Genomic DNA, 16932 nt, shown 5'->3' with positions numbered 1-16932 from the left:
CTCTTTGTGACCCTATGGACTGCAGCACACCAGGCTTCCCTGTCCTCTACCATCTCTCTCAGCTTGCTCAAACTCATGTCCATTGAGTCAGTGATGCCATCCAACCATCTCATCCTCTGTTGTCCCCTTCTCCTCCTGCCTTCAACCTTTCCCAGCATCAGGGCCTTTTCTAATGATTTGGCCCTTTGCATCAGGTGGCCAAATTATTGGTTTCTCCTAAAACTATCACGTAATAAATAGGAATGTTATTTTCCTTCCCCTGATATTGTGATGAAGTCTAGAGTAATGGGTTGAGTAGAAATGGTTTTAGACACATTTCACTGGGCACTGGTCCTGTTCTGACAGAAGAGCTTGATGAGTATCATATACGTTCATAGTCTTCCAACAGCTTGCCCAACCATAGCCCCCAAGGACTACTTAGAAATATGTGAAGCACTGATTTGTGGAAGGTAGAAGATTGACATGAACATCAGTTGTGTAAAATCTCACAACAACAACAAAAAATTAACACATGAAGCTTCTTTGGTGTCAGATTTAACCATATCCAGTACTATGGGGTTTCCCAGGTGGCTCAGACAGTTAATAATCTGCCTGCAATGTTGGAAACTGGGTTCAATCCCTGGGTTGGGAAGATCCCCTGGAGAAGGAAATGGCAACCTATTTCAGTATTCTTGCCTGGAAAATCCCATGGATGGAGGAGCCTGGCAGGCTACACTCCAGGGGGTGACAAAGATTCAGACACAACTGACCAACAAACGCTATATGAAAAGGATGCTAAAAACATAGGATCTACTCTAAGTCTACATATCAAATAATACATGATAAATTTGGCATTAAAATATTGTATACTAATTTATATAAATATATATAAATTATAAATGTTCAATCAGCTCTGTAGATCTCAGTAGAATCTAGATAATTGCTCCCAACCTAAATTCTATGAAACAAGATAGCAATCACCAGAAAAAAAAACGATGTAATAAAAGAGGTCAAAACATTAAAAGTCAAATGTTCACCATCTTTCCTCTTCTCCTGCTTGTGAAAGAAAGACTTTTGGTTGCTCAACTAGACTTCTTCATTATGCTGATTTAGACGGTGGTGGTGCTGGAGGTTATAAGTACGAATAAAAAATGAAAAAAAGTCAGATAAAGAGAATGATTTTGCTGTGCAACAGAATAAGATGTAGGGAGCAAAGAAAGAATTAACAAAAGGCCCTTAAAGTATTAACATGGGGAACAAAAAGGTGCGGGGAACAGAGAATTTGGGATTGACATAGAAGAGCCAGGGAGAATCTAACTCAGAAGCAGAGAGCTCTCGTTGGGAGCTGGGGATACAAAAATGTGTGATTACAAGAAAGGCAGGGGTTTAAGGGAAATATTGGGGTTGGCCAAAAAGTTTGTTCATAACATCTTACCAAAAACTCAAACAAACGTTTTGGTCAACCAATATACATGACTGAGCAACTGGGCTGAACTAAATATATGCAAAGGAAATTTTAATATGTTTTCCTGTGTGATGTTTGTTTAATACTCCCCAGAGGAACTTCGATGTTGTTTGATTACTGAGTCATGTCTGACTCTTTGCAACCCCATGGACTGCAACACACCAGGCTTCCCTGTCCTTCACTGTCTCCCGGAGTTTGCTCAAACTCATGTCCATTGAGTTGGTGAGGCCATCCAACCATCTCATCCTCTGTCACCTCCTTTTCCTTCTACCCTCAATCTTTCCCAGCAGCAGGGTCTTTTCCAATGAGTCAGCTCTTTGCATTGAATTCATCAAAGTATTGGAGCTTCAGCTTTAGCATCAGTCCTTCCAATGAATATTCAGGGTTGACGTCCTTTAGGGTTGACTGGTTTGATCTCCTTGCAGTCCAAGGGACTCTCAAGAGTCTTCTCTAGTACCACAATTTGAAAGTACCAATTTTTCAGTGCTCAGCCTTCTTTATAGTCCAACTCTCATATCTGTACATGACAATTGTACAGCTTTGACTATACAGATCTTTGTCAGCAAAGCGACGTCTCTGCTTTTGAATATGCTGCCTAGGTTTGTCATAGCTTTTCTTCCAAGGAGCAAGCGTCTTTTAATTTCATGACTGCAGTCACCATCCACAATAATTTTGGAGCCCAAGAAAATAAAATCTGCCACTGTTTTCACTTTTGCCCCATCTATTTGCCATAAAGTGATGGGGACTGGCTGCCATGATCTTAGTTTTTTGAAAGTTGAGTTTTAAGCCAGCTTTTTCACGCTCCCGTTTTACATTTGTCAAGAGGCTCTTTAGTTCCCCTTTGCTTTCTGCCATTAGGGTAGTATCATCTGCATATTTGATATTTCTCCCAGAAATCTTGATTCTAGCTGTGATTTATCCTGCCCAGAATTTCACATGATGAGGTTACTCCCCAGGGAAACCTCAATAAAATGTTAATAGTTTTCCATTGATTTTCAAGACTTTTTTTCTGTTTTATTTGGTGTGGCACATTAGTTTATTTTGGATGTGACAGGATAAAAGAGAGAAGTCTCAAGATAGCCCAGTTACATTCAGGACTCAAATGGAAAGGAGAGGCCTTCCGATCCTCTGGTGCACCTTTCTATTACATGCTTTAATATCAGTTTTGCATTAAGAAAGTGCAACTGGAAAAGAAGTGAATACTTACCGCTGTCTGTATTACATATGGGTTCCCTTCTTTCTGCCCCAAATTTCATAATATAATTCAAACATATCTTTTAGTATTCAATAGAGATGTCCTAATATACTAAAGATGTCCCAATACTAAAAATAATAGCTGGTCATTTTTAGATACTGTTTAGGTTATCAAGTATACTATTAAGTACAATTTTGTTATAAAATTTATAGAGATTGGTGACTTTATTTATATGGTCAAGATTATACTTTTCACATAACAACAAAGGCTAAAGTAAAAGGAAATATCCCAAATACTTATTGGTTTATCTGTTTCTTACTTCAGAATGCCACTTTTTTTTCAGTATCAGGAAAAAAATTTTAATACCTTCTTGGGAGTTGAGGGTGCTAGAAAATGGGAGAAGGCCAAGATGAATAGCACAGAGTTTCACCATCAGGTTAATGAGTGAGAATGATTTAAACATGGCAGGGCCAGGAGCCCCCTGAGTTACAAAAATTATGTCTGATATTCTAGAAACTGAGATCTTTCTGCTTGACGTATAAGAGAAACTCTACAGGCTATTTGAAAGCTTTCACTTCTTATTATACGAAACTACTGCCTCTGAGTATTGTAAGTTTCACTTCTAGTAATGGAGAATTCATCTTTTACTAGGCCAATGCCTCCCCGACCCCTAACTGGGAACAATTAGAAACTTTGTACAAAGAGGGTTTTTAAATTACCAGAACTGGGACTATGGGTGTAGTAAGTACAAAGTGCAAAATTTAGGAGTGCCAGGAGCTCAGTAATTCAGAGAAATCACATTCTAATGCAGTGTATTTAAAATTTGTGCAAAAATTCCATGGTGAACAAAGTGTCAAAATTTTAAATAAAAATAAGGCCAATGTTGTAATTTTTCTCTCTTTTTTGGTTCTAACGTGGTTCAGCATGGCTGTCACTCATCCTTCTTTAAAATGTTGGTATTTTTCTGATCATGGATTTTTGCATTAATTAGTAAGCAACAAATAGAATAAAGGAAATTCTCTGGGTTCTGTGAAGGAGAACTGAGAGAAACAACTGAGGGAAACAACTGAGAGAAAAATGGTACAAAAAATGAGTGAGGATCATCTCTGCTCCACCCAAACTAATCACAGTTATTCCTCTGCAAAGGGTCAAAAATGTGACTGAATGTTACTGTCTCAAAAGAGCCAAACGTTTTCCGACCGTTAATGTTAAATACTAGTTTCATCTTCATCTCTGCCTGGCATTTGGAGCTTGCTGTATAATCTGTAGTAACTCCAGTCTGGAACACCATAGAACAACTTGAGAGTCTAAACTAAAACTACGGCAAGGGGAATCATTATCGAGTTGCCACTAAGGAAAGCCTCCAAAAACTAGAAAAAAAAATCTTTTGGTAATGGCTTCTGTCTCAGGTTATTTGAGTGCAATTTGACAGAATTTGGTAATAGGGATGTTTGGTAAATTCCAAGATGCTCTGCCACAATCCTTTCAAGAACCCTTGCTACTTGGTTCTGGGGAATGTAGTCATTACTGCTGCCAGCTTTCACCTCCTGCAGGGTCCACCTTATGTGTAAAGAACCACCTTCCCTAACATCACATCCCTCTCAGGGCTGCCCCTATCTGCTGGATAAGCAGAACTGGAGTTGAAGGGCCCTCAACATTTCAATCTAAGGCAAACAGTTCTGAAGGCCGGTATTCCTGCATAACTCTTGTTGGATTGGTCCAAGATACATTGGTCTGCATTGGTTCAATTTTTCCTGATGCTCAGCCTTGTTTCCTCTGCTTCCTCTCATACCTCTCATTCCAAAGCCCATCTCCACATTTGCTTTCTGCAAACCCAACTTGGACAGAGAGGGAAACTAGATGACATTTTTTTCCTTTTACAATTATTATTCCAAACAAACAACAAAAACCTAATGCAAAAGATGATTAAATACACCACTATATTTTCCACATAACTCTTCAAACTCTCTAATTTAGATTGTAATCGGCAGGCTCCAGATGGTAAAAAATCCACCTGCAATGCAGGAGCCCCAGGTTTGATCCCTGGGTCAGGAAGATCCAATGGAGAAAGGAATGGCAACCCATGCCAGTACTCTTGCCTGGAGAATTCCATGGACAGAGAAGCCTGGTGGGCTACAGCACATGGGGTAGCAAAGAGTCGGACATGACTGAGCGACCAACACACCTTCTTTCTTTCTATGATTTTGGATTCATAATTTGACTGATATTTTTAACATCCAAAACCTTATAGCTCATTTGTCCACATGTCTGTCTTTTGCAGCACCCTTGTGGTAGGAGATCCAACCAGTCAATCCTAAAGGAGACCAGTCCTGGGTGTTCACTGAAGGATTGATGCTGAGGCTGAAACTCCAGTACTTTGGCCACCTCATGCGAAGAGTTGACTCATTGGAAAAGACCTTGATGCAGGGAGGGATTGGGGGCAAGAGGAGAAGGGGACGACAGAGGATGAGATGGCTGGATGGCATCACCGACTCGATGCACATGAGTTTGGGTTAACTCTGGGAGTTGGCGATGGACAGGGAGGCCTGGCATACTGCAAATTGATGGGGTCGCAAAGAGTCGGACACGACTGAGCAACTGAACTGAACTGAACTGACCTGACTGTGGTATTCCATGGTAGATTTCTTAACTGTCTCCAAATTCATGGCCTTAAATTTTTTCTCTTTTTTCACTGCTTAAGATAGTGCTGTTATAAATATTTTTTACAAATTGCTTGCTTGCTTTTTGGATTAATTCCTTTGACAATTGCTTTCCTAGAGTTGGATCAGAGTCCTGTAAATATCACCAGTTAGCAGAGGGGAAGGAAGAATAAAAGGGAAAAGAATAAGGAGTCACATAATTACCACCTTTTCCTTTCTTATATATAAAAGATGTCTGTGAAAAGAATGAATATAAATGAATGAATATAAACAACCTGAAAATCCAATCTTGGCTAATTTCATTTTCCCTATGAATCTTCTTGAATAATCCTACTTTACAGTAATTTAGACTTTGAATATGGATAGTGAAAATAAATTTGTTTATATACCATTATCCAAAATCCAGTTCATAGAATATTCAATGACTTTAGTATAAAAGAAAAAAAGTTCAGAGGGTAAACAAGTTTGGCAAATAGTACATATTAAAAATCTTCTTAAAGATTAATAATGTAATTTAGTTAAGTTGCTCAGTCATGTCCAACTCTTTGCAACCCCATGGACTGCAGCACCCAAGGCCTCCCTGTCCAACACCAACTCCTGGAGCTTGCTCAAACTCATGTCCATTCAGTTGGTGATGCCATCCAACCATTTCATCCTCTGTCATCCCCTTCCTCTCCTGCCTTCAATCTTTCCCAGCATCAGGGTCTTTTCCAGTGAGTCAGTTCTTTGCATCAGGTGGCCAAAGTATTGGAGTTTCAGCTTCAACATCAGTCCTTCCAATGCATGTTCAGGACTGATTTCCTTTAGGATTGACTGGTTGGATCTTCTTGCAGTCCAAGGAACTTTCAAGAGTCTTCTCCAACACCACAATTCAAAAACATCAATTCTTTGACATTCAACTTTCTTTATGGTCCAACTCTCACATCCATACATGACTACTGGAAAAACCATAGCTTTGACTAGACTGACCTTTGTCAGTAAAATAATGTCTCTGCTTTTTAGTATGTTGTCTAGGCTTCTTATAACTTTAAAGAAAAAATTCTTACAGCAAAGAAACTTATTAAATTTATTTAATCCATCTATCCAGAAAATTAATACATAAGAAAAAAAGAGAGTATGGTGTATATAGTATCATTAAAAAACTTTTAAGAAAAAATGTTTATATATGCAGAGTCACTATTTTAACATGTACCTATATATCTAGCAGAGCCTATTTATGCAATACACTATTATCCCCTCCAAAACCTACCACCCATCCAGGCAAATTTTAGGTGTTTTACAAAGGTTTATGAAATTGCAGTAAACGTCTGTTAAAAATTGCTTTGTTCAGGAAACTATAAGCAAGGTGAAAAGACAGCCTTTGGAATGGGAGAAAATAATAGCAAATGAAGCAACTGACAAACAGCTAATCTCAAAAATATACAAGCAACTCCTACAGCTCAATTCCAGAAAAATAAATGACCCAATCAAAAAATCGGCCAAAGAACTAAATAGACATTTTTCCAAAGAAGACCTACGAATGGCTAACAAACACATGAAAAGATGCTCAACATCACTCATTATCAGAGAAATGCAAATCAAGACCACAATGAGGTACCATTTCACACCAGTCAGAATAGCTGCGATCCAAAAGTTCACAAGCAATAAATGCTGGAAAGGGTGTGGAGAAAAGGGAACCCTCTTACACTGTTGGTGGTAATGCAAACTAGTACAGCCACTACGGAGAACAGTGTGGAGATTCCTTAAAAAACTGCAAATAGAACTGCCTTATGACCCAGCAATCCCACTGCTGAGCATACACACCGAGGAAACCAGAATTGAAAGAGACACATGTACCCCAATGTTCATCGCAGCACTGTTTATAATAGCCAGGACATGAAAGCAACCTAGATGTCCCATCAGCAGATGAATGGATAAGAAAGCTGTGGTACATATACACTATGGAGGTATTACTCAGCCATTGAAAAGAATACATTTGAATCTGTTTTAATGAGGTGGATGAAACTGGAGCCAATTATACAGAGTGAAGTAAGCCAGAAAGAAAAACACCAATACAGTATACTAACGCATATATATGGAATTTAGAAAGATGGTAATGATAACCCTGTATGCGAGACAGCAAAAGAGACACAGATGTAAAGAGCAGACTTTTGGACTCTGTGGGAGAGGGAGAGGGTGTAATGACTGGGGAGAATGGCATTGAAACGTGTATACTATCATGTAAGAAATGAATCGCTAGTCTAGGTTCGATACAGGATACAGGATGCTTGGGACTGGTGCACTGGGATGACCCAGAGAGATGATATGGGGAGGGTGGTGGGAGGGAGGTTCAGGGTTGGGAACTCATGTACACCTGTGGTGGATTCATGTCAATGTATGGCAAAACCAATACAGTATTGTAAAGTAAAAAAAATAAAATTTAAAAAAAATTGCTTTGTTCAATCCTAGATATTTATATAATATAGTTTTAAAGAAAGATAACAGCTAAGGGGAGCTACAGAAAAAAATCATAGAACTCACGTTGAATTATTTTTCTTGTACATATGAAGTTGTTCTGTGAGAATAAGAATACTCAGCAGATGTACAGATCCATTATCTTTTCATATGGCAATATGTTCCTCCTTTCAGAAAACTGGAGCGTTTGGAACATAAAATAATATAAATGGTTTGATGGGCAAAGCATTTTCTGTGAAGATGATTGGCACAAAATAATGAAACAATCGTAAGTGATGTTACACAGGTGAGCTTAATTGGATAGTAACTCTTGATGTTCACCATTTAATGAAGCCTCAAGTATATAATAACCCTGTGCCATACTTGGAGCAGCAGATTCCCTGCACATATACCCACACGCACCTCCCACATTAAAACCCAATGTCTGGTTTCCATTTCTTGTCATTTCATCCTTGACCCTCTCAAGTCTTATTGGAGCTACTCCATGAGTCACATAACCTGTGTATTCAGAAACAGGTGTTTGGAAAGCTACATCTGGTGAATAACATTAAAGATAGAAGATGCAAGATCTGAAACAGCCTACTTAATTCATTCTCACTTGGCACTGCCCCTACTAGCTTCACTATTACAGACTGAGCTCGAAGAACTACTCAGAAATCCCCTCCTACCTTGAAATTCCAAATGATATTTCCCTCTGTATCTTTAGATGGTCATAAAATTATTACTCGAGTCAAGATTTTAAAAACCAAGATTAACCCTTCATTTTTAAAGTTGAGAAAACTGAGAGCCAGAAAGTTGAAAGTACTTGCCCAGATTCAGAGAATAAGTTTTGTGTAAATGTGTATGAAAATACAGCGTCTCTTGGCTCCTCATACATTTTTTTTCACTGCATTTTTCTAAGAAACTTTGGAAATATAGCTAAAAAAATATTGCATTATGATTAAAGAGTACAAGTTTTGAAGTTAGAAAGACTAAGGTAACAAAAGGAGTCTGATTTAACTCTCTGACCTTATTTTATTCATTAGTAAAAGAGTAACACCGTTCTCTTTGAAGAGGGACCATCAAGGGCGAGTCACTACTGCCACCTGAAAACTGGGTTCACTTCTCAGAAGGTGTCAGACAACAGACACAACTAAAGCAGAGTGGAGGAAGGAAGAATTTATTACTTGTGGACTTTGATTACTTAAAAGTATTCTTCTCTATTAAAATAGCTAAGTTTTGAAGAAAGAGACAAAGTGGTGCAGTAGAAGGACATTCAGCTCACCTCCTCTCATAAGCACACCAGAATCCCAACCATCTGCTGAAGAACCAACCATTGATTTTAAAAGAAGGAAGACTGGCATCCTTCCTTATGATATAGTATTGTTGTGAGTTTTATGTAACAAGATATTCTTTAATCCTATAACTATTGTTAATACAGCTTTATTTATTTTAATTTTTTTTAAAACTTAGCACAAACAGTTATCTTGACATAAGCAGAAAAACATTTCTAGGAACTGAAAGACACGTCTCTTTCTCTGCCCATTTGGTATCAAGACGGGCTAACTAAACAATGGAAATCTGGGAAATTAATCTTACAGGGAAAAGGGTATGCTTGTATTTCTCCAGATAAATCCAACAAAAATCAGTTGGCTCCCTCTTCAGAAGATCCACCCCAGGAGAGCCTCCGGTGTTCAAAATAAAAAAGAAACGGCAAAATTCCAGGATAGAAAAAATTCCAATACAAACCATGGCAACTCTAAAAACCTCCAAGAAACACCACCCTCAACGTCATTGACCTGATGATCTTACTAGGGATAAACAAAAACCCTTACTAATCAAGCTAAAAATCTGGTTTCTCAACAGAGAATGCCTCGGAATCCAGAAAACATTTTTGTTGCTATGTTTGCTTTGCTTGCTTTTGCTTCCCACCCCTGCCCCACCCCGCTCAAGCTGAATTAATTAATCATACTTGTTGGACCTATATACCTAAACCCCTTTTTTACTATAGGTATTTTAGACAATAGACTGGTGGAACCCATCCTTATTATAAAAATGTCTCAGAGCAACCAGGAACTAGTGGTTGACTTCCTCTCTTACAAGCTTTCCCAGAAAGGATATAGCTAGAGTCAGTTTAGTGATATGAAAGAAAACAGAACTGAGACCCCAGAAGGGACAGAATCAGATATGGAAACCCCCAGTGCCATCAGTGGCAACCCATCCTGGCACCTGGCAGATAGCCCTGCGGTGAATGGAGCCACTGGCCACAGCAGAAGCTTGGACACCCGGAAAGTGATCCCCATGATGACAGTAAAGCAAGCCCTGAGGGAGGCAGGCGCTGAGTTTGAACTGAGGTACCAACAGACATTCAGCGACCTGACGTCCCAGCTCCACATCACCCCAGGGACAGCATATCAGAGTTTTGAACAAGTAATAAATGAATTCCCAGATCACAGGGTGAACTGGGGTCACTTTGTGGCCTTTTTCTCCTTCAGTGCGACACGATGCATGAAAGGCATAGACAAGGAGATACAAGTATCGGTGAGTCAGGTCACAACTTCAATGGCCACTTACCTAAATAACCACCTAGAGCCTTGGATCCAAGAGAACGGCGGTGGGACACTTTTGTGGAACTCTACAAAAACAGTACAACAACCGAGAGCCCAAAGGGCCAAGAGCGCTTCAACCGCTGGTCCCTGACGGACATGACTGTGGCTGGTATGGTTCTGCTGGGCTTGCTCTGCAACTCATAGTAACTATTCCTTTCGTTATAGTCATCATATTTTATACAAGCTTATGTTCCTCTTCCTTTTGTTGTAGCTATAGAGAACTTACAATTTAATAAGATGCTACATTTTGTGACTTATATAGATTACAAATTGTATACTTGTTTTAATTCCTCTGTTTCTTTGAAACATGAATCCCTAGAAAGAGGGTCCCATGGCAGGAGTTGCCTCTCAACTACTCACTAAATTACTCCAGCGATCTAAATGATTCATTGGATGGTTCATTCTTGACATTTTGAGATTAATAGTCATTTACACTACTGCCGCTGTCACAGGCATCGCTTTACAAACCTCAATTCAAACACAAAACTTTCTTCAAAATTGGACCAAAGACGCTCATACTATGTGGGCCACTCAGGCTCAGATAGATGAGGAAATTCAGGATGAAATATAGGAACTAAAAACAGCTGTCAAATGGGTCGGAGATCAATTAATAGATTTACAAAAAACAAATAATATTAAAACGTGATTGGAATTCTACTCAATTTTGTATCACCCCTGTTCAGTTCAACTGTAGTGCCTACAAATGGGAGCAAATTAAATTTCATTTGCAAGATATACATGATAATGCTTCCCTAAATGCACAATTATTACAAAAAGAAATCTTTGAAACCTTCTCTAAACGTCTGCCCTCTTCCAATAATTTGGAAACTTTAGCTGATCAATTATCTGGGCTAGACACTCGAAGATGGTTCCAAAGTATTACTCATAGTATGGGGTCTGGTGCTGTAATATTGGTAATTGTCCTGGTAATTATATTTGTTATATACCAATGCCTTTCAACAAAAATTGTTCAAACTAAACAAACTCAATTGGTCAGGGCCTTTTTTACAAAAATAATAAAAAAGGAGGAATTGTCAGGGAATGTTTAATTTTAAGGAATCCTATATATTGTTTGCTGTTTCTCAAGGGCCTTCTGTTCCTTATCAGTTCCTGGAAAACAGGAAGGAGCAGAGCTGCCTGCAGTTCTCAGGACTGAGGTCATGAGGTGGAAGGCATACATGGATTCCTTTCAGTAACCTTTTTACTTTTCTGTACAACTACTTAGTCATGTTCCTATTTCCAGTACATGGGTTGTCTTCTGGCCCTGTGACGATTGTTATTCCCCTAGTTACTGTTGTTAAGCGTCTGGTTTCGGTGTTTTTTACTCAACTTTATTTTTCTGCCTAAAGCTTCCTTGTATGACAATATATAAGCACACACTGCCATGAATAAAGCACCCTTGTTCCACTAGAGACTTGGGTCCCTCGCATCCTTCTTTTCTTGGCCTTCTTTTCGTCGACTCCTGTCCCCAGGTTCCGGTGTGTCAAGAAGACCATAATAAACATAGTTAAGTGCCAAAGAACTGCTAACTATTATTATTATATATGTAAGTAAAGTTTATTTTCTGGATATTATCATAGCCTTCAAAAACTGCTGCTAGATTCGTATCAAATTTGGAGAATAATCTCATGTACACAATAAGCTAGGTATCACATTTAAAACTCATGCTGACTTCAGTGTCTGAAAGAAGAGAGTAGAAATACTTTTCCCTATTCCTCCCACTAGGTGCAACTGAAAATCCTAGACGTTATATATTAAACCGACATAGGAAGATTTTCAAAGTTAGAAAGTAGGCAGGCAATCCAGGAAACTAGAGCCCCAGGATCTACATGGTGCTGAATTCCCTTCATTGTCTTCTCACCTCATACATCCCAGGCTGGGTACTGAAGAAGCCAGCCACCCAAAAATGCTAATGACAAAAACAAAAAAAGAACCTCCCAGAAAAGCTTGCCCTCCTTTCCAACAGCCTAGCAAAGGGACAGCTTAGCAAGATAGCCAACGTTGAGACAATAACCACAGAAAAGCCTGCTGCCCGCAAACAAAGGCCCAGTGGAGAGTCTCAGCTTCCCCCGCCCAAACCCCCTCCCTCCAACCCCCATCCTCACCCCGTGCCAGGCTGTAAGGAGGCGCCACCCTCCCCTCGAGGATGGCGTCAGAGGAGACCTAGTGGAGTCAGGACTTTTAGCACAGCTCAGTAATAACCAGGCCACCCCAACAGTGCTGGTGGAAGCCTTGTAGGAAGCAGTTGGGAGGTGTCCCTCCTCCCAGCCCAGGTGGTATCAACAGAGGCCAAGAGAGGAGACGATTTTTGACCAAAGCACAAAAGGAATTCAATGGAGGTAGAGGATAGGCTTTTTAACAAATAGCACTAAAGCAAGGGGACATCTATAAGCAAAAATATATAAACCTCAACCTAAGCCTCAAACCACTTCCAAAAAAAAAAAGTCAAATCATATATTTAAAAATAAAATATATAAAATCATATATTTTAAAATAAATCATATATCTAGAAAATAACATAGGAGAAAACCAGGGGAGACCTAAACTTGGTGAAGAGTTCGTAAATATGACACCAAGAGTATAGTTCATAAAAGTGAAAAGTTGGTAAATTCAACCACATCAAAATGAAAACTTCTGCTCTGTGAAAGATCTTGTTAAGAGGATGAAAGGACAAGCTACAGAATATGAGAAACTATCTGAAAAAGCACTCATCTAGAACTCTTAAAACTGAACAGTAAAAACAAACAATCCAATTAGAAAATGGGCAAAAAAACATAAGGAGACCTTTCACTGAAGATGATACACGAATGGCAAGTATGCTTGTGAAAAAAGTTCAGTGTCACTAGCTAAAAGGGAAATGCAAATTAAAGCCATGATGAAAAACCATTATATATGTCTCAGTGTGATTAAAAAAAAAAATAGTGACAACACCAAATACTAGCCAGAATGCTGATACTTGATATACTATACATTGCTGGTAGGAATATAACATGGTGCAGCCACTTGGGAAAACAGTTTGGCAGTTTCTTAATTAAACATACATTTACCAAACAACCCAGCAATTGTACTCCTGAGCATTTATCTGGGAGATATGCAACATTATTGTAGCAGCATCATTGTAAGAGACAAAAAATGGAAACAACCAAATGTGATACTGCTGAACAGTAAAAAGAAATGAACTGTTGATAACACACAACTTGGATCTAAAGGGCATTATGCTAAGTAAAAACAAACAAAAAAATCTCCAAAGGGTACATGCAGTCCATTTCTATAACATTCTGGAAATGATAAAATTTTAGAGACAAGAAATAGATTAATAGTTGCCAAAGGTTAGCCAGGATGGAGGAAGGGAGGGAATTCGATGTAGCTATAAAAGGCACTGGGGGGAGGGGGAGATCTTTGTGATGATGGAATAGTTCTGTGTCTTGATTGCACTGATGGTTACATGAGTCTACACATGAGATAAAGAAACATAGAATTCTACACACACATCATGTCAGTGTCTAATTCCTGTCTTTGACATCATGTTATGATCATGTAAGATGGGCCATTGGGAGAAATTGAATGAAAGGTACACGGGTCTTCCACTACCTTTTCAACTTCCTATGCATCTATAATTATTTCAAAATAAAAAACTTTTGCTTTCATTTCATTTGAGGGGCATTCCTAGGAAACAATGGAGACTTAAATGACTTCCAGTCAGAAGAAACACGCTCTGTCAAGGGCGGTTGAAAGCAAACTGCACTGCACAGGAGGATTAGCTACCAACCACAGGGAAATGCATGCCTTATATAGAGACTTCTGTGACCAAGAAAACAGTCATTCCTTTCCCATATGAGTTCCCAATAGGTTCAATGGTTTTTAACCCCTGACTGCAGATTAAAAACTAAGCAAGGAATTTTAGAATGTTCAATTTTCAGCCCTAGCCCCAGTGATTCTGACTTTTTTGAGTCAGGATGATCACAATTACCCTAGAAGATTCTAGAGTGCAGGGTGCACTGAGAATGCCGCATTACACTAAAGAATGTAAAAGCAGCTCAGCGTCTGAAATGTGACGCTCTTTTGAGCCCCATAAAGCCAAAATAAACCCAAAGAGTTATGTTATTCTAACGGTAAGGTTATTTTAAGGCCAGTTTCTGAGCTCCCAGAACCTCCTAAATCTTAATTAATGGAGCAATATTCAGAACCCAAGCAGTTTAAAAATATCACAGGTAGTTTTCAACATGTTATGTTTAAAAAAAAATTAGTATGTTATCTTTTGGATATCACTGATTCTCTCAAAATGACCCCTTTACTTTTTCATAGCTATTAATAAGATGCCGAGAAATAAGTGCTCTAAATTTCAGGTATTAATCTGTGATGAAATGCTTCTAGAAGGGGAATTCTCTATGGTGTAAACCATGGAAAAGAGCAGCAGGGACCCTTTCATATTGCTCAGGATAGTAGAATGACAAATGTGTTCTATAAAGAGGACTTGACACAAATTTAAAAATTAAAAATCATTAAGCTTTATATTAATTACTATAATTATAAAAGGTTCTCAAAATTCCACATTAATATTTATGGCTTCAATTAAACTTTATTTAACAACAGTTAATGATGTTCCTGAGCAAAGTTGAATATTATAGTTAATATCTAACTGCGGTATAGGGCAAAATCCTGGAAACAGTATGAGAGCTGAAATAGAGAGTTTCTGTTCATGTCTCTATTATTCTATTCCAAGTTATTTGACCCCAGATGAGTTCTTCATCAGTTTCCTCATATGTAAATTTGAGATAATAATAGTCTGAAGAACAAAAAAAATACTAATATGAGAAAGCACTATGCTGCAAAGTGCTAAACTGTCATTGTCATCATTATTACCATTTTTAAAATTCAATTCTTATATTTCAGTTGCCCACTTACAGGTCTATGAAATTAACTTTAAAAAAAACTCTTATTTATTTAACTAGAAGAAGCATCCAATGATCAAAATTACTGCATGGAGAATCAGTTAATTGAAGGGTGATGGTTTCCAAATTGTAAATGACTTGGGCATATTTGCTGACACTGATGAATCTTATTAATTATAACATGAAAGTAGCCAGCTCCCTTGGCATATAGTGCCATGTGGCACACAAAATATTGGATGTCATTTACAGTTTTCCTTTTATAAATTTAAAAGTTGTATTTTATTTCTATGTCTAACCTTTCCATTAAAGGGAACTTCAGTTGAGCTAGTATTAAAATTTTAACTTCTAGATTTAAGAGCAGATTTCTAGTAATATATATCAAGCTGTCAATATTGCATACCCTAAAGCAGTGTGGAGGGCTGTAAGATATCTGGAAGAATTTCAAAATGTCCATAGCTTGCAGTACTAATTGGAAAGTATGAGCATGATATTGAATCATGTGAGAATGAATGACATGTAAATTTTTTAAACTTCACAAATATAAAATTATACAATCCTAAGTAGCTTACAAATAAACATCAATGAATGATTTGTTAGAACAATTGATAATAATTTAAGAAATAGCTGTAACTTGAATATCGAAAATCACAAATAATGTTTTAATTGGGCCAATTTTAGTATCACCTATAAATTATGACTTTTAAATTAACAAAAATATTTTTATTATACAAGTATGAGAACTTACCTTTTATCTATGTAGATATGCAACTAATATCATGTTTATATTTCAAACATATTAATTCTACATCTTTAAGAAAATTATTGTTAAAAATTAAAATTTAAAGTACGAAAGTAAACTTGGTGATCCCTTAATACTAATCATTTTCTGTACTACAGCTTTTTATTCTTCTCCATGAAGAGATATCTACTTCAAAGTATAAAAACATGAAAGTGGAAGTGTTAGTTGCTCAGTCATTGTGACCCCATGGGCTATAACCTGCCAGGTTCCTCTGTGCATAGAATTCTCCAGGCAGGAATACTGGAGTGGGTCACCATTCTCCAGGGATTGAACCCAGGTCTCCTGCACTGCAGGCAGATTCCTTACCATCTGAGCCACTAGGGCAGCATACATGTGTAGTTGTCCTTACATATGCAAGCAATAATGATGTGACTGTATTGGCTCATCTGTTTTTCTTCTACCTCTCTTCCTCCCAAACAGAATTACAATATCCTATTATAAATACATATTATAAATAACATAAAATAATTAGCCAAGGAAACTGAGATAAATAGAATAATGAGTGTTTGAAAAATGAGTTGAAGCTCTAAGTAGTTTAGAATGCACATGGCTTGGAGTACTTGCTGGAGAAGGGCTACAAATTTAGCTTTAAGGGAAAAATATGATGGGTTAATGATCCATCAGGTCCAGATGCTCAGGGGGTGTGATTATTTCCAGTGCTGACATATGTGAGACATCTCTCCCAGGCATCCTTATAAAGCAAGACCCTCTTTTATATAGTAAATGGCATCATCAACACCACCTCTACACTAGTGATAAGTGTCACGGGCATTTCTTACAGCATCTCTCTAAGCTAACTGATGCTATAGCATCAAAGTTTAGGAAAGTTTATTTTACAGGAGTCAAAACTGCACAGAACAGGGACCCAGTTCCCTAATGGGCAAGAAATATGGACTTGAA

The 16932-nt window shown here is 38.0% G+C and overlaps 1 pseudogene; it reads left to right on the top strand.

Moving 5' to 3' along the window:
- Positions 1-9787: 9787 nt before the first annotated feature.
- On the top strand, positions 9788-10485 carry LOC128060451 (bcl-2-like protein 1; annotated as a pseudogene).
- The last annotated feature ends 6447 nt before the right edge of the window (positions 10486-16932 follow it).

The sequence above is a fragment of the Budorcas taxicolor genome, chromosome 2 (genome assembly GCF_023091745.1).
Source record: "Budorcas taxicolor isolate Tak-1 chromosome 2, Takin1.1, whole genome shotgun sequence".
In the NCBI taxonomy this organism is placed as follows: domain Eukaryota; kingdom Metazoa; phylum Chordata; class Mammalia; order Artiodactyla; family Bovidae; genus Budorcas; species Budorcas taxicolor.
The sequence above is the reverse complement of the archived record's forward strand: the minus strand, read 5'-3'. Positions and strand labels throughout refer to the sequence as shown.